The sequence below is a fragment of the Perna viridis genome, chromosome 8 (genome assembly GCF_037379345.1).
Source record: "Perna viridis isolate PV_CMFRI_1.1 ecotype Kerala chromosome 8, ASM3737934v1, whole genome shotgun sequence".
Classification (NCBI taxonomy): Eukaryota; Metazoa; Mollusca; class Bivalvia; order Mytilida; family Mytilidae; genus Perna; species Perna viridis.
Window position 1 is genome coordinate 32,157,503 of NC_142452.1, and position 20,613 is coordinate 32,178,115.

The window sequence follows — 20,613 nt, forward strand, 5'->3', positions numbered from 1 at the left end:
AATGGGATTTCGGTATCCTTTTTGCATTCCTTACTTTTCCTTAGAAATGATACAATACTGATTCTTTGCAGTGATCAATATTAAGATAAAATGCTAGTTTAATGGAAGGCTTTAACAGTTAAGGCGAAACGACAATGTTAAATTATGTTTGAATTTAAGACAAAACACATAACTGATCAACATGTAAAACAGAATACGAGGTAAGTTATATTGTAAGACATTGTTTCTACAAATTGACGCCATTTTGTATATTTCTTTTATATTCTATCTCGGGCTCCTAAAGTGGTTTCTTACAAATACAAATGTAGGTATCTATCAATTGAACTGCCAAGTGGTATCGTAAGGACATTGTATCTTGCCGTATTTGTTACATTATTTCGTCTTCGTAATTCGTCATTTTGCAGGGAAATGTTAGTCACTATAATTTTGAAATTGCTTGTAGAGACAGATCAGGGATATATTTAAGTCTTGTTTTGTTTAAAGTTTATGTTTTGTCCCAGCACGTAAGAAATAATCTTGTATCTTAAACAACTCTTTTTGTCTTTATTGGTATGACCAAACTTCGAACTTGTCTCAAATGTACATGTGTCTTTTGTACATTTAGACCTTTATAATAGATCCAAGATACTAGATATGTCTGAGCTGAATTTGTTGCTATCAATTAGCAAAAGATGCAACCTCATATGTTTCGTCTGAGGTTCTAAGTACAGTTTTTCTATCTTCAATATTTCATGTATTCCAATGGAATCAAATGTATCTGACATAGCAAGATGATTGCAACTCTGATAAGCCTTGACATACGTTTGACATTATTCTTGGAAATTATGAGGATCCAGTATAACCACAAATCTCTTTATCAAACATGAAAATGGGTAAGGAACTCGGCGTTCCCATCATTAAAGGTTCAGGGAAGGGTTATCTCTCAATTTATAGGACTTATAACCCAATAAACAATGCACTATTAAGAAATCTTGTCTTCCGTCTAGAAAAGGAAAACAATGGACTATACCACTCAGGCTCAGGGGATTCTTTATGCAAAACTGACCCGTTAAATACTTCTCAAGATAATTCGAAATACGTGTCATCAATACTTTGTCGTTACTTAAAAACCAGTTTTTTATTACAAAAAAGAAAAGAAAAAAAAATCAGACAGGAGGTAATTCATGCATGTCAAAAACCCACCGCACTCAGTTTTATTTTGTGCTCAGAAACAGTTACTGATTACATAACAAGTCAATATCAATCACAAAGATTGTGTATGAAATTGACGCTCTGCAAGAGTTACAATTCTTACTTTGGTCTGATTCGGTTGATTTTAAGTTAAATTGTAGTTTTCTGAAAAGTACATACAGGTCTAAACTCAGAAAAGATTATCGTCAGACAAAAATGTAGCATACGAAGACCAAAAGTGTATCTTTTGTTCCGTGGATTTTTTTAACACCATGAATCACCTTCCTTTGAATTTTATATGAAATGATACATAATAGGAAGGGACAGTTTTGTTTATCTTTGAAAGGATTCATTTTGATATATGTAATGGGCCTACAACATAAATAGAACAAAATCGTTGTGTCAGTAATGACGTAAGTTTTTTTTAAATAATTGTTCAAACCTTTAAGTAGGTGTGGAGCGGATGATAAATAAAGTCTTGAATAAGAGAACCAAATAGGAAATAGAGAAAACAACGTGAATTAGATAAAGGGTGCTTGGGGAAATTTTACAAACTAAGTAAGGAGAAAAGACTAATTTACATTGAACTCGCAGAAAAACCTGAAATCAGTAGTATCAACTTGGAACTAAAAACGGAAATGAAATTTACAGGACATACGCAAAGACTGAATAACATTAGGCATGTAAGGAGAACACTAAGATGAGCACCAGCTAACAGAATTAAACCAAAACGAACGAAGAGAGAATGATGTTAGAAGGGAAGATGAAACGGAATGGAATCAGTTGATGTGAAATGGAAAGGCAAAGGACAGAGCTAGATACAAAACCATAATGGATGGCTTATGTGTTGCACAGAGGATATGATGATGATGCATATTCACGTTAATCAAGAATCATCAACCAAGTTATTATATTACATGTATTATTACAACACAAATAAGACAAGCCTAAAATATATTGTTTGTCCTGTTGAATAAGAAAACAATAAACCTAGGTATATTTTTAATACTATTAAGATTTTTTTCCTTGATACGTAATTGTATATTTTGAATATCTTTGGCTTATGGGAGGAGGGGCAGTAAAGGGTCTAATTGGTTTAAAATTCAAATGGAAATTAATCATAAAATGTACAATGATTTAATTGTGAATTTAGGGAAATAAATTCAGTACAAATGAAAAAAAGTATATAATGATTTCTGATCATTCTTGCAATGAAAAAAAAATGTTTGAGATTTACCAATATAGATGTTCTGTCAAAGTTTGTTCATTTTTGACACATTCTGGATATACTTTGTGCAATGAAATGGTGTCATCACCCAAGTAACAACTCCATATAAAATGAATATATTCACTAATTATATATTTCATCATATGTGAGAATATATAGTTGTTTCTCGGGTGTGGACGTAGTTTTCCGGATGTAAATATGTCCAAAAAACAACCAAATTTACAGTTCTCAGAATATTTTGCTCAATGACGTAAAATTATTGCATCATCTTAAGGTCATTACAATGAACTCATGCCAAAAATTATATTTTTTCTTATCTTTATATATTTTACAATTTTAAGAACAACTACTATGTAATTAGAACGAAGTATATGTCTAGGCAATATTGACAGCTTAACGCCTCTAAACCTTTGAAGAACAATGCTGTTTTGCCTTCTGTGTGATCATTGTCATATAGTCAGAAATAGAAACATCTCTTATCAGGTAAGATAACGACTCTGAACTGAATTTTCAATTAATAAAAGAGGCATTCTATGTAAAATTGTAGCTGCATATATGTGAGGTCAATTAATTAGTATTTAGCTAGCAAGCCAATAAGCCAAAAGTTCTCCTTGATTTGTAACGAATATAACAGTTTGATGATTGTTACTGTATAAACATATGTATATATTTTCAGTTTTATCATTTATTCTTTGATTTCAACTTTATGCTTCAATCAATATTGTTTTACACAATTTAATTTAGAAAGCAGAATTATGTGTTAGATTTGAATTTTTATACACCTTGATACCTTTTCAAATACTAAGTGATCCGTTTGAAATGTTTGAGTATGATACACATGTATGTAGGTGTTGATTTAATCCATAATGATAATCTGTTTTCATGTTTATTTTATAATTTGTTGTATAGAGTTAATATTTAGGTTAAGGGTACTTGATTAGGTTCTTGATTGGGTAATGCACGCGAATACTGTAACGGAAATATATCATGCTCTATTAATCATATTTTAAGCAATCGCCATGGTATGTAAGCAAGTACCGACTATCAATCATCAGGGTTGAGATCAAAAGCATCACACCGCCCCAGTAGCTACAATTCGTTACACAATTTCCTCAGGAAACAAAAAAAACATGACGCAAATCAGCACATATTTATATGTAATTAAAGTCCTTAGATTCCTTTATTACTGCGTCTTACTACCTCACATGTATTCATATCATTTGAAGGATTAAGTATTATACGTGTCAGTTTAATAAGGAATAGTTCAAACCATGTCAAATTCATGTAGCGCAGCAAGACGTTAAAATTACTAAAAAAGAATAGGTCTAATTCAAAAAGATTTTAAATAATGAATTTTGATTAGCCTTTTTTATCAATCTGAGATAATGTATCTAAGATATATGATGTTGAAATTCCACAATAAAAGAATAATTGGGAATGGAATTATAACACATATGCCGCAATAATAAACAAAATCATAATATTAATGTACAGTATGAATGTAGTTTTAGGCTATTTCCAGATTTACGGGGATATGCTAAAGAAAGGCTATTGCATTTGTCTTTAGAAGTTACTCGTTTCTGAATACAGCAAAAGCCAGATGAATTAACAATTCATAAAGAAAAATGTATAGTATAATAGAGTCCATTACCAAATAGCCCCTAACTTAATGGCGGCGAGTCATGACATCCATTATTCTATTATTGAAAATATCACTCTCCTAACGACTTAGGCATGCCAGACAAATCGCTTCCTTGAAACGTTAATTCAATTTCCTGTGGGAAAGAAATAATGGGTACCGTTTTTATTCAATAATTCCGGATCATAAACAAATCACTGACGTGGTTAATTTCTCGTTTACCAGGTTGATGAATGCCATTACATCTAAACGGATAATGAACGTTTAAATGAGAAATTGACAAAGTTGTTGGACCAACTAGCACACTCTTCAGCGCCATGAAAATTTATGTAATGACTATAGAAATTTAATTGTAATTGTGAATGGCTTTGCTCTGTTTCTGACGAGAGTTGAAAATGAAAAAAAATCAAAGGTTACTAACTCATAGAGTGATAAGAAGAAGACAGAACAACAAAACAAAATAATAATAAAACAATATAAACCTGAATGAAACTCCAGTGAATTAGCAACCTCGTTCTCAATACAAACTTGCAAACTTGAAACATAGTGGAGAATGAATAATCAATACCCAAGGAACTAAGATTTCTCTGATAATCAAAATAGTATATTTCAAGGATGACAAGAAGGCAGGGAAAATAGAAACACAGAACGAAGTGCGTGACATTTCAGAACTAACACGTACGTAGATTCAAAACATAAAATTAAGTTCGCCGATTAGGAAATATATCCTTATGCTAACACAACCTCTTGATATTATTTACTAGGAATCTGTGTAAGTTGTTATTTGTCGAAAAATAATTAAAAAAAAACACCTCAGTGATTTCTGATTTTTTATTTCATAGTTAGACGCCTATATTACCAGTTATCAGTTCAAATTTCTGACTGTTTTGACTGTTTATTGATTTTATTGATTCGTATTTAAAAGTATCTAATCTTGTAGATATAGGTTATAAAATGACTCAAAAAAAAAATTCAAAAGTGGAAGGTCTCAGACACAATTTATAGTATTGAAATGATGTAATGACATATTCCTGAAAAAAAAAAAGATGTATGAAACGTAACGTTCCACATTTTGTTGATGCTCTTCTCATGAATAGTGTATTTTACCAATGACCAACTCTCTTTTCCTGTTGTCAATATAAAATGCATAACAACTTAGTAATTATAATAAACCAACATTATACAAAACTAATTTTTCTTCAATAAATCGAATTTTAAAGTACTCCCATACATGACCAGTCATTGCAAAAATCGTCCATGCGTTTCCTTATTTATATACACAATACATATCATAGAAAAGTTTACTAGGAAAAAGGACTGTCCTATCGACGCACATGTTTGCAATAGCAGTCTTTCTACAAATCAGACAAAAGGTGATTCATGCATGTCAAAACCCCACCGTTCAGACACAGTAACTGATCATGTAACCAATCTTAGTTTTTTTTTTAATTTGGTTGTTGCGCTTTTGAGTTTAAAAAATATATTGATTGTACATGACATTTGCACTTTGCAAGAGTCATCGTTCTTGATTTGGCTTCATTTGGTTGCTTTTAGTGGGCGAGTAATGTATGATTTTATGAAGTGCAAATCTGAATGCAGAAAAGGTTGTTGCTTTGGGAAAGTATAGCATATGTAGACTAAAAAAACATTGTTTGTTTGGTGGGTTTTTCCTGACTATGAATCCCTTTACCATTGGTAGTGTCTGAATTTTATGCAAACTGGTACTTAAATATTTACATTTTAGCTGATTTATACCAACACATTGCAGATTAAAGAAAGTTTGCATACAGTTAATCATACATGCAACATCATTATTGAAAAAGTATTTTCGAATACGATTGCAAACTATTTATACTATAGGATTAAACATTGCTTTTTTAAAAATATTAAATATTCTTTATTACCCGATGTGTGGAGCGCAAATATGTAAATAAGAGTCAACAAGGGAACCAAGATTCTAGCGGAAATCAAAAGAATGTAATCCGGGGATAAAGCCCAGAAATGGAAAACAGACACACATACAATAAAGAGAACAATGAACTAAAATAATACATACAAAGTAACAAAAGTAAATAAGCAACTCAGATTCACTGAAAACTGGGAGCATGAACCAAGTGTACCAGTAGGGTACATAAAAAGAATTAAATATCAAATAGAAATAGACAAATGGTAGCAAAGTTCAAATTTAAATGTTCATAACATGATCTAATAATTTATGATAAAATGGAATAATTATAATCGGTTATTGAATTGAATAAATAAATGTATAAACAAATATATCAATAGATAATTATTAAAAAGACGCCAGTCATATTCATGGCAAAGTTTGTGTATTTATATCAGACAGGAGCATGAATATTGTTCCTAGTCGGAATCAATTACTCCAATACAATTCTGGTTATCGCAAGACAAAAGCGTCATTGTCAATTTGGTGTCTCCCGTTTTGGTCATTTCGTGTTATGTCGCACTTAATTCGATGATGCCAATATTAAAAGATCAATCCAGAAAAGATCTCTCGTACACGTTGATGAAGAGTACTATGTCATTATGTGAACCAAAACATTGTCATAAAAAAAAACGCATTTGCGACAAAACTTACTATTTTGAACAATCAGTTCAATTAAAACACGTATTGAAAATATCTATTTGGCGGAGAGATTGATACGTGGGTGACTTTTCAAACTTGTCCATGCTTTATAAAGCCGAAGGCTTTCACGACTTTCGTTGAAGTGGGAAAATGGTATGTTCTTGTTCTATTAGGCGCAAGTCCACTATTTCACTTACGCATTTTTAAACGATTGATTTCCACTTTGACACACATGGAAATGTTTGACAAGGAACTCAGTCATATTCTTGCTAAATTTTAATGGTGTCTGAAACAAAACTCAAGAAATTTCCTGTAAATCTTGACGGTAAATATTGTGGGTTATATTCATAAGAAAGTTGTTCCGTGCCATAAACACTCTTGTTCGATGACCATGCAAAGAGTGATGCGTATATGTCAGTTCTATTTAAATTCGGTAGACCCTGAACTTATTTCCATGCATACCCAAGTTCGTTCTAATAATGCCACCTATTGTTTAGTTATATATTTCCATATAAACCTTGACTGTAACAAAAAATGAAGCAGTATGTCGCTGCATGTAACTGGATTTAGTAAAGAAGTGTTAATACTTAGTTTAATGACTGATATACAGATTGAACGTATCGTTCGGCAGGCTGAAATAGTTCTTTCAATGAAGTTGAACTTGTTATGCAAAGTAATGTCAACATGTTTCACTTACATGAAATATTGATTGATTAAGACTCAGTTCAGGTGTAACATCTGTTTGTTTTAAGACGAAATTTAAGTATAAAACTCTTGTGTTGTGAAAATTATAATTTCCACTTCACACTGTTAGCATAACACATATTTATCATAATTTGCATGTTGATATTTAACGACGATATACAGAGCAATGTCATTATCTTGCACCGGAGAACAAAGTTTTAAGTCTAAAATCACTGCTCCTATACAAATTTGCAATAATTCGTCCATTAAACTACTCAAGTAGATAATATAAAGCATGGCTGATAATGAACTGCCCTGTGTAACTAAAATTGGCTCGATGTTTTGCCATTACTTTTAATACAACTATACAAGGAATCGAACATGTACTCTTTTAACTTCCATAATTGGCCACCGATTCCCAATTTGTTTTGTTTGATTCTAAGACCGCCGTTTTAAACAGTATCGAACACTTTTTTACTTTGTAAAATAAGTGAAAACGGACGTCATAATTGCGTTATTTATAATGCTGTACAGCTTCTTTGGGCTTGAAGGTCGCATACATGTTGCCTAAGTGTTTCTGATATGCCATTTGTTGTACATCAGGATGATCAGAATAAAGTTGTTTGTTTAACCTAATGTCCACTAGTTTTTCAAAATATTTGCATATACATGGGATAAGTGATATGCCAAAGTATGATTCAAGTTTGTTGTTTGAGTGTACAAACCCCTGTACAAAGAAATTTCAGTCGCTTTTCTATGCATTCCGTGAAAATTAGGTTCAGTAGTTTGCACAAATGTTTTGGTAAGAGATTATAACCTTATTTGATGTGTTCATATACTAAGCTATTTAGTACTATTTTCCTCGTGGTAGACTCTAGATTAGTTGTATTAACTCATCACACGTTGAACGTTTTATTTTACTCTCTTTTGCGCGATAATGCGCGCTCTGTACCAACTCGTTGTTACTGTTATCGATCTCCCCTTCTTTACTTTGTGCAATTTGTTCAACGCGCTAAACAGATTCTTCACAGACTTTGTCGAACTCTTTTATAACATTCTTTTTCAATTTTTTTGTTCACTTGATTTTTCACTTCTAAGTCCATTTATGATTGACCATGCCAGTTGCTGATCAACGTCTACGGACCTTTCAATATCGTCTTAAAATCTGAAGTGTTTAATCCTTATAGTTCAAATTCTGATCTATTTGCAATTTGTTGATTTTTTTTCATTGTAGACCCATCAATTCAAGAATATTATCAGAATAAGTAGCATTAAAACTTATGATTTCGCAACACTGTATACATTTTTTCGTCATACGCAGTAAAAATGACGACTTGAAAACATTATACATCATTGGTTTTTTGTTTTTTTTTTTAAAGACGGTACACCTATATTTGTCCAGTGTGAAATAGTTTTTTTCAACAAACGGTCGGCATTCCAATGGGAACAAATTATGCTCTTCTTCTTCACAACTTATATATTATGCCAGAGCTTTCCCTAACTACGCAGAATTTGTGTATCTCGCCAGACTTCTTACAATTAGGCTCTTGGAGCAGAGTTATGCTGCTACAAGATTGAAGTCATTACTACAGAAGTGTTATGGTCGTAATCATGAACTCATGGATCGTTACGATGTACCCATTTGCACCATGAAAACTGATTTGTCCAACATGCCATAGTTTTCCTTTCCTCTTTCGTCTACCCCATACGTTTTATAAGCAATTCGGCGGGTGTTTATAGAAAAGCAGAGGAGGACGCTTACCCTACCTGTGCACCCGTTCCATGTTCCCAGTTTAGTAGTTGAGTCCGAGTTGCTCATTTACTTTTATTACTTTGTATGTATCATTGTTGTAACTTGATGTTCTTTGTTGTGATTGTCTGTCTTCCGTGTCTCGTCTTTGTTCCTGGATTACGTCCTTTTGATTTTGGCTAAAAACTATATTACTCTCTGATTACTCTCTGATTACCCTTGATTACTCCCTGACTCTAATTCATGCAGCGCAAATGACATTCGAAGTTAACATTGCAAATTACAGCATTCAAGCGTCCACGTTCGAAGTAAACATAGGGATTACTGATAAACATATTTATTTAAAATTTTCGTTTGAATAAACGATGCCTACAATAAATGGATGGAATAAGATAATACCGTGTCGGGCCTTTAATCGAATTGATCTATTGTCGATGCGATAGTAGAAATGTTTATTAACAATATGTATACGTAATTAACACTTCGTCAACACCGAGGTCGAGAAAGGTACATTACTAATCATATTGAACGAAAAAGGCATATGATATATAGATTGGAATTATAGATTCATTCAGTCATATAAGTAGCACATATCGATACTGCTAACAAAATTCTTGAAACATTGTCTGTTAATTAGGTTTTAAAAAAATAACATTTATTATTGGTAGCGTATTATAGCTTTAAAATGATGTGTTTTGAATTGAATATACCAGTTTAAATTAAATGACAATAAAGATTTAAATTGCATTGGTTGAAAAATGAGTAAAAACATGCACTCATCGGCCGTATTTTTTAAAACCAAAATTTAAATACTCCTTTATGAAAACATATTTAAAAACAACTACATTGTGTAAGGGCGCCAGTAAACTTTAATATAAGTACATAAAACGATTAAACTCATTGTTACTAAAAGGACTAGGATATGTGACAATCGTTTTTGCTTTCATCAATAAACAGGCAATATCTCCTTGTTATTTATTTAATGAAATGATCCTGGAATGCCTGCCAAAATGTTCTATCTAGCATTAGTTTAATTTCGTAGTCGGGTGAAAATAATGATCATCGTTTTTTATTCAATCAATTCGGAACATTTACGAACCATTGACACGTTTAATCTCTAGTTAATGTACTTTTTATGGAAACAAATTGTCAAGAAAGAGTGTCGTGTTCTAACTGAAAAATGGTCGGTCAAAAGCTTCCCTAATCCTAATGGTTTTTAATTCTCGCAGAAATTACATAAGTTAATCTTTTTTTCACTTGATGTGCTATTTTTCTGGAAGTCGCAGTTCTGTCTTTCATAAATAATAAACATTTAAATCGGCAGAGATATTTTAAGAATATATGTATATTAAATATTAACCTACATTCAGTTCCTCTATAATATGTCTACGAGAATGAACATTATCAATAATAACATTTTTCAAAAAAAAAAAAAAAAAAAAAAAAAAAAAAAAATAATAAAATAAATCCACTATCACTCATACTATTAGTGCAAATGACATATGATTTACAAATGTTTCAATAGTAACCTCTAATCAACAGCATTTGAACGAATGAACGAAATGCTTTGGAAGATCTAAATTTGACAATGTATACGATAAGTACTCAGAACCACACATTTTATGTACAGGAGCCACATTCAGCACTAAGAAGTTATATTTAGTGCCATGCAAGACATCAAACCTTCGTGTCTTAAGTTCTTGAATTACTGCAAATTTCGTTACATAATTGATTATACAAAAGGGTCAGACGCTGACAACTGGACTGATGAGTGTTGATGATTTAAATTTGGGTTGAATAGGGTTATTTTTCATCTTTCATGTTTACCATCCCAATTTACTTAACTATCCTGCTTTGCAGTCGAGCCTTGAACAAATCGTATTAACTCGTTAAATATTAGTCTGTACTTGCCAAATATGTTATTCACCTAAAACATTGGTTGTTATTATTATTTTACATCCCTATTCTTCTTTCCTTAATATATAACACTACTTACATGATTTTTGTGTGCATATAAATGAAATAACGTAACATTCTAACACCATGCGATGACCCTATATTATTGGTTTATATAATTCAATCAATGATTTCGATACCTTTTTACAGACCACCCTTTTGACCAATAATCAATCCAAAAATTCAAATGTACACTGTTAATAAAACAATAAAAAACATTAATTACACAGCTAATCTTACTCTGGAACATTTGCGGACGGATATTCATTCATATGTCAGAAATGCCTTGGCTTCTTTTGTAAAATAACTATTTGTTTAGTTTTGTCAATCTGTAAAACTTTAACTATATGTAGAAAACACTGCACTGTCTAGGTATAGTTAATAGGTTATTTTTATAACATGAACATGAATCCCTTCTAGATACGTCTTAGTGGAATTTCAGAGAAGCTATGGAAATTGGTCTCATGATGCGTGTCTATTCAGTTTTGACAGAATATCTATCCAGTAATTTTATATTTATCTTTAAAGACTGAAAACATTTGCATTACAAAACATACCTTTACAACTCGTGGGATATCTTCATGATGAAAGTACATTTCCGATACAAAAGAGTGCGACATGAACTATAACCAAAACAATAAACAATTTAATGACAATATGTGGGTGAAATAAACATTTAATTGTCATCATTATACAGTAAAACATGCGTAGACCAAATCCTTTTGGGTCTTTTTAGTTGTTCAGATCAGACAGGTTTTAGGTTTGCTAGGTTCAAAACTCATTTAGTTTAATATAAATAATCGTTTAAAAACACGTCTCGTGTATACACGTTTTTGGAATATACAGAATATGATTTAGACTGATTTTACTGCAGATAACTAAACAATTAAGTTGACTTCATTTCTAAAGCCATTGCATGTAACAGAAAAAAAAATCTTCATTTATTTATTTGTCTCTTTACGTAGTGCGGAAACACATGAGACCTAGGATTGTTATTTTATTGAATTGTAATTTCTAGTCAAGTATTTGTTTCCGTTTTGCACAGTAACATCAAACAATATCGAGGCTACCAATCGTTATGACTACTAATAAATAATATATATATAGACCGTTATCACAATATAACAATTTTCTGCAATTATTAGTATTCATGACCATAGAACAAAATCCATGGAGTCAACGTTCTTCACATAAAATATATTTTCTGTATCCACCTTCTTAGCAACCTAAACATAATTGCAAGAGAAATTTGTTTATTTGGCAACAATACTAAATAATGAAAGACCAGGAACTCGGGTAAACATAACATATGGAAAAACTGTCTTTGTCTACTCAAATTACGTTTGGAGCCTCTTGACTTTATAATTTTTATTTTCATATCTTATATCTAGAATTTTCTTTGTATAACCAATATAGTTTTTTGTTTGTTTGATTGTTTGTTTTGTTTTGTTTTGTTTTGTTTTGTTTTTGTTTTTGTTTTGTTTCTACATGTAAGTCGTTCTAAAATTAACAGTATGAAGAACAGAAAAGAAGTATATGAACTATCTTAATATGGCTACAACTATATTTGAATATCAATGAGCAAAATAGTTTCCATTTTTTTTTTTTTTTTTTTGATACTAATTTCAACTTATATTTGCAATGCCTGCTTGAAATTTGTTTGATTTGTAATGGTGTGTACTAAATGTGTCAAAGCTGTACGATTTTTATTCATATAATTTGCTGAAAAATTTAGCTTTATCTTTTTCAATAGGGTTTGTAAGTCTCGTCACATGACTTTACGTGATTTTATGAGAATGGGTCCTCGTCTACCATTCAAATGCATGGAGATTCGTAATTAATACATCAATGGGTTCAATATGAAAAGCAATTTTTTTTTGTAAAAAAGAGTGATAAAAATAACAAATATCTAGATCTACATAATAAAAATGTTAAGAAAAGCATAAAAAATATGATTTTGCATGGTAATTGCAGTGTTTCGATTTCCCGGAAGTAAACAATAAAATGCAGATCGGTTTTCGGATTTCAATACGTTCGACATAATAAATTCCGGAAGGGAAATTAAAACTAGAACGAGACTTACGAACCCTATAACACTAAGTAGGCATTATATAAAGTATAATGAAAACGTGTGATGTTTTATAGATTCTGAGTACGAAAGTCTTAAAATGATTATGTATTTATTGTAATTAAGTTTCTGAATGAGGAATTTAGATTCTTGAAATCGTGATATAAAATATAAACTTCTTTCTACGTAAATAATTATACTCAATTTCAGTACTATTCATCCTATAAGAAACACGGAAGGCTTAGTAATTAGTTGAGTTTATGCTATTTTTCAGATTTGTTCCTCAATAAATATAAATAAATAATGAGCTATAAATGAATTGAAAATTCAATATGATAAACTTCTAAGTTTCCGACTAATAAGGCTTTCTAAACAAATCAAAATATTGCATACTGAGAAAACATAACTTAGTAGACATGAAAGCAGTCCAAAAGATCTAATTTATATACACAATGTAAATAGAGAAATAAAAGAAGACAATTATGTATATATGCAATACTAAAAAATATGGGAATCAAGGCAACACACATACCATCTCAGGGAATTACAATTTGTTTTTTCTTTTTTTTAAACGCCGTCAGTGTGACCTCAGATGCTCTAAAAGGATACGCTTATCTTAATTTGTCAGCTACATCCGTCAGTTTGAGTATAAACAAGGAAAGGTCTAGTCCAATTCAACTAGTTTTTAAAAATAGTTTGCTAAGGCATAATATCTAAAAGAAGATATCGTGTCTAATTTGTTAGGTAGAAATACTCGGTCAATTAATTTTGCTCATGGCGATAAAACATTAGAAGTACTGATATCAATACAGACTAAAAATATCGACCACACAAATAATGATGACAACGAGAAACATTTTTAATTGATGGCATCAATAACATTTGAACCTTCCAATTTTTCGCCACAGCTCAAAAAACAATTTCATCAGTGCAAGTCACTGTACAAATCACGTGCACATTCATTTGAGTTAAACCTAACACATCGCATAAACACGTGAAGGATATACTGTCAAATCAATTCAACATAGGTTTCGGATGATTGGTAATTGCCACTAAGGAAATGAAAGTTAACAACTTGAAATTCAACAAATACACGTATGTAATGTGGTTCCCTTTTCATGCGTCCTATATCATCATTTAAAACTAAGGCCTAGGTACAAGCAGAAGGTGTATCATTAATTATTTTATATAAAAGATAACCAACTTACACTAAAACGTATAATTGAAAATAAAAACAAGCTGGAATACAAAAAGAGAACTAACCAATGAATATGCTATAACGGGGGCAAAAACAAGACATAACGAGGCGGAAATATGAGATTTACAAGTACCGTTTCTTTAAGAGTAATCAAGGAAACCAATATTCTAGCGGAAATCAAAATAATGTCATCCAGGGACAAATACCAGACATGGAAAACAGACACACCCAACAAACCACATGAAATAAAATGCATCTGCAATAGAATCGCTGCCGTGTACATTGCACTCAGGAATTGTTATAGGTAAATGCTTTAAACAGAGTGTACCGGATATACCGAAGGTTCAGAAGATCCTAACTGTTTTAAGTACACAATAGGCTTTGATCAATTAAGTAACAGTATTTTTAAGAATCATGCAAATGATGTAAAATGTTAAACATCTAAAAATAGGCTTCACATTTATATTTGTCTTATTAATTTGTTCTATAGGTCTAAATGATGAAATGTATAATTATTCATTCCAATCTGTCTGCTCTTAGCATGTAATTCACATGGAAAATCCAATAGTTTCTATTGTATTTACGTATCATTTACAGTTATCTCCATTACTTTTGAATTCTACAGAAAATTCTAAATAATGTTTATATAAACAAAAACAAAAAAAAATGTCTGTTTTCTACGGCATTTTACACAAAATGTAACACAAAATAAAAATATGTAGGCTTTCCAACCAAAAATCACATTTTGCATGATTCTTATGCGGAGCTACTTCATAGGTAATGCATTACTACAAAGTTAACTTAGTGTTTGCCTTGCACATAAGCACGTGGCAGAGCAGATGTTTTTATAGATTGTTTGATATTGCGATTTTTTAATTTTTTGTATTATATAAAAGACTAAATCGATACTTTATTCGAAATTCGTTATACATATCTTGAAAAGATCAATATTTTGTACGTTACTTCGACCATTTAGTATAAAAATTGGGTTTCAGTAAGGACCTTATATACTTTGAATAGATTCGATGTTAAATGTAAATTGGAATGAATGATACATGTACCATACTGTCGCTGTTACCTTCCAATAATTGTATAATGAAAAAAAAACTAGAATTCATAGACCTTCTTACAAGTACATTTCCCAGACATACCAATGTTACAACGTGTTGACAAAGTCTTGGTTTGGATGTAGAAAAATAAAAGATTTACCCAAAGGAAGAATGGTTGTGATTTTTTTTGTTTATTTTATCCATGGTTGCTTGAACAAAAACAATTACAAAAGATCATACTTTATGTTTTAAAAAGACCAGAATCTGACACTACTAAAGGTGCATTTAAAAATATTGATAAAGGTATATTGTAATCCTAAAACTAAGACATTCATGGACGGGTGAATAGTACAAAATCTCTAAAAATAATATGAAGACATGTATGAATATAGGACAAAAAAAAAGAATATGCTACTTTGTTCTCACAACGTTTGGGTTTTTTTTAACAATAATATAGTTTCATTATTAAAACATATTACACGGATTTAAAAATGTGGTCTACTCCTAATGAGACAGTCAAGCAACTGACATTCAAACTTCTACAGGTCACCACGAGGTCTTCAAAATAGGTAAAACCTATACTACAGAGGAAGCTGTAATAGGCCTCGGAAAAAAAGGAAGTGAAACGATTCATAAAAAAATCGAATATCGACTGAATCTATAGAACAAACAAAAACGTAAAATAAATAACAATGAACATGAAAAACAACGACAAACACTGGATTACACGTTCCTTATAATTAGGACAGGTACATAAAGTATGTGGAGTGGTTAAACATGTTTGTGAGCGCTGAAGCCTCGCCTATCCTGGGTGAGTAGTGGGAAAATATAACAATGAAATATTCTATAATCTGTGGACTTCGTATACAACTATTGAAATATATACAGAATACAAACGGTAAAACAAATACAAATGTAGCACAATGACTAAAAGCGGTTTCTGTTATATTGTATATTAATGCTTTTGAATGGTATTAACTTCCCATTGACACCATATACCATCCTCTACATTCCAAATTGTCCTCTTTTCCATTCCCGAAAAATTCCCGCACCCACCCCCACAGAATATTCGTTTTTATATTTACGAAATATAAGTCTTTTCAAAGGGACGTAACTCCCGAGTTTCATTGGGGAAAGGAAAAACAATAAACATTTTTCCAGGAAACCTTAACTTTTTTCACTTGGGTAAGTACCTGAATGGTTTGAAATAAGTTTTTTAAAAGTATCCAAGTACTTATAGCGGCCCTATTAAGTTGAAATATTTGAATTTGAAGTCTACTGCTATTTTTTGTTCTAATTCGACTGTAAACCAGGCTTTAGGATGACAAATATGTAGAAAGGTACACCCCTTTGCTAAAAATCTTAAAAAAAACGAAGCCAAAGATAGGAATATGTACAAAGGACAATTCCCATTGCATTTTATTTTTCTTTATCAAATATTTACATTTGAAAGTAAATTTTACATTGTTCAATTATTCAACATTTCAAACTGTTAAACTGTTAAATTGATACAATTTTCATATCAATGGATATTTTAAAGCGTAATTTCCTAAAATTTCCTCCCTATTCGAAATCCCCATTGCCCATACATTATCCTCACCCCTCATCCCTATTCCTCATTCCCCCATATGCCTATATGCCTAACAATCGGAAGTTTTTCCCCATACAAGCACTGTATATATTGTATATATTTTCAACTTACCAAAAGTGTTTACGATTTTGTAGAAATGATATGTAGTAATTGATTGAAGAGAATATTTGACGTTAAGTGAAATTACAACAATTTATTGAAAGAAATGTTCGGTTTTTCAAGGAGAAGTAATTGGCAGGAAAATTGTTTTTTATGAGGAATAAAACTTTTTTGATATTACAAGAAAAAGTTTGGTGATCCCAAATGTTCTTTGTAAAATTTTTTTTTATATAAATTTATAAAATATTTTATATACCTATTTGTATAATTTCCTACAGAATCCATATAAAATGGTATAAAACATTACCTATTTTAAACCTCTTTTTTTGATGACATATTTTGAATATTGGTCATTGAAAGTAATCTTTGTGCAACTTAGAAAATTTAACTACTGAAAATAAAAAATAAAAAATTAGATGTACCTTAATATAATTAAGAAAACTACCGAAACCAAACACATGATAAATCATTTGGAGCCAACATGAAATAATATTGTCACTCAAGGCTTTTCGTTTGAACTATTTCTATACTTAAATTTTGAAATTATAGTATACAGCTGTTCTGGTTTAGAAGTAACCTCAGTTAAATTTAATAGTCAAAGTTGAATATAACAAGAGCAGATGAATGCCTCTTATTACTATTTGATGTATGCGTAGTTTACCCATGATTACCAGTTAATTACGACTCTGATCATATCCATGTATGGGTTAACAAACTTCCTTATCGAAATAAAACAGCTTCAAGAATAAAACAATATTTACAGCATATCTTACAGACGCATATTGCAAATATTCCATGCACCGTGTTTGGTGAAGTAAAATAAAGCAATCCTATCAATATGTAAGAGTAATCAAGGGAACCAAGGTTATAGTGGTAATCAAAAGAATGTAATCCAGGGACAAAGACCAGAAATTGAAAACAGACATACACAGCAAAGAACATAAAGTAACTAAAATCATACATACAAAGTAACAAAAGCAAATGAGCAACTCGGACTCCACTACAACTGGGAGCATGGACCAGGTGCACCGGTAGGATAAGCGTCCTCTGCTTTTCTAGAAACACCCGCCAAGTTGCTCATAAAAAGTGAAGTCCGGGGTAGACAAACGAAGAAAGGAAAATTAGACCCGTTGAATAAATCAGTTTTCATGGTGCATATAGACATCTTCCGCTGTATAGTCTTTAAAAACCACAAAGATGACAACACTTCACTTAGTTTGTTTTTATGTTTACCGAAGTTATACTTTTAATTCAAAGATTTGGCAGATGCACAACAATGCAATTTCTTTCAGCAATTACTACATGTAGTGAATTGAAGTTTAATTTCAAATAAAAAAATAAAAAAACAACTGAATTCCACAAAACAAGCTTGTGTAATAGCAGCAATGACAAAAAAACAGGGAAAACAACAAAACGTAGATTTAAACAAACAAGCAAAAAAAAAGAAAAAGGAAAGAAAAAAAAACGAAACAAAACAAAACAAAAGCAAAAACAAAAAAGCGTCAATTATTATATAAACTCTTCAAAGTTGCCTACTTTTAAGATGTTTGACACCACCCCACCCCCCCCTTTTTCAGTGATTATACCCTTTTACGAATACCTCACAAATTGCATTGACAAAACAAAAAATGCTTGAGCCGGTACCATCAAGTTTGAATACAGGATAAGGAAAAATAGACCAAGAAAGAGAGAAAAGAAACTATTATTTGAAGACCAGTAGAACGAACTTAATAGTAAAAGAGATTACCAGTTACAGTACTTGTATTGAGAAAGCTTCCCGTTTTTTGGTAGACGGGGATAGATAAAGGAAAAGGGGTGATAGGGCATGAAGACGGGGATGGGATGGTGTAAGGGAGAATGGGGATTTTAAATGGCAAGCACGGGGAAATTACGGGAAAATTAGTTTTAAAATATTTATTAAATTGAAAATATGAACAAAAGTATTAAATTTAATCTTAGAACAGCAAAGATTTTGAAGAATTTCAAAATACAAAATCCAATTTGGTATATTTGATGAACTTGAGTGGGTATTTTCTATGGAGATTGGGGAATGGGGGTGGGATATGGCATAAGTAAGAGTGTGGTACCATTGACGAGTTGTATGATTTAATAGACAAACAACATACTGTAAAGGAAACTTAATATTAAAAGGCCAAATTTGAAAAATTGGATTGAGCAAAGAGTAATCAAGGGAACCAAGGTTACAGCGGTAATCAAAAGAATGTAATCCAGGGACACAGACCAGAAATGGAAAACAGACATACACAACAAAGAACATAAAGTAACTAAAATCATACATACAAAGTAACAAAAGTAAATGAGCAACTCGGACTCCACTAAAAACTGGGAGCATGGACCAGATGCACCGGTAGGGTAAGCGTCCTCTGCTTTTCTAGAAACACCCACCGAGTTGCTCATAAAAAGTGAAGTCCGGGGTAGACAAACGAGGAAAGGAAAACTATGACCCGTTGAATAAATCAGTTTTGATGGTGCTGATGGATACACCATAACGATCCACGAGTTCATGATGACGACCATAAAACTTCTGTAGTGATGACTTCAATCTTGTAGCAACATAACCCTGTTCCAGAAGCCTATTTGTTAGAGTTCTAGCGCGATACAAAAAGTCTCGGCAAACTCTAACATAATGTATGAGTTGTGATATGAACACTCCATACGCAGGAGCCGAAGGGATGTTGCCACAGATGAAAGGAAAGTTGACAATTCTGAATGAAAAGTCATCACGTTTGTCGTAAAGTGTGGTCAATAGTTTTCCTTTACTATCGATTTCTAAGTGTAGGTCAAGATATAAGGCTGACTTACCGGTTACTGTAGCAACCTTTATCTCAAGTTCTTTTGGGTAGATGCGATCTATCAAATCCCCGGAATTAGGATTGTTTAACACGTCATCTATATAGCGGAAACTGAGATTGATGGATCTAGCCGAACAATATTCTTTCTTTCTGATCAGATCAGCTATAAAGTCAGCATCATAAGAGTGAAGGAATAGGTCAGCTAGTAAAGGAGCACAATTTGTTCCCATTGGAATGCCGACCGTTTGTTGAAAAACACGTCCACCACACTGGACAAATATGTTGTCAATTAAAAATTCCAGCAGCAAAAAAAAAAGGGATATTATCACTGAAAAAAAACGGAAGCCAAATCTTTATATAATTGTCATAAAATTCAGCAAATTAACGTTTTCTATCCAATGCAAACAAAGGACCTAAAGAAACATGTTCTTATCCTCATTCGTCACCGTCAAACCTGGACTTTATATAACCATATTGACGGTTTTTTCTCCTACCAGTGCACTTAGTGCATGTTCCCAGTCTTTATTGCATTCGAAGTTGAGGTGCTCATTTACTTTTGTTGCTTTGTGTTTTGGTTATTTTTTTTTATTTTATTATTTTTTTTTTTTGTAGCTTGTGTCTGTTCTCCCTTTCTGGTTTTTGTCTCTGGATTACATTCTTTTGAATTCCACTGGAATCTAGGTTCCCTGGATTCCTCCTTGAATAATGAAACGAAGAGGTATGAAAATATAAATCCTCGTGTTCAGCTTTCCCACGAAAACCTCGAAAATTGGTACCCCAC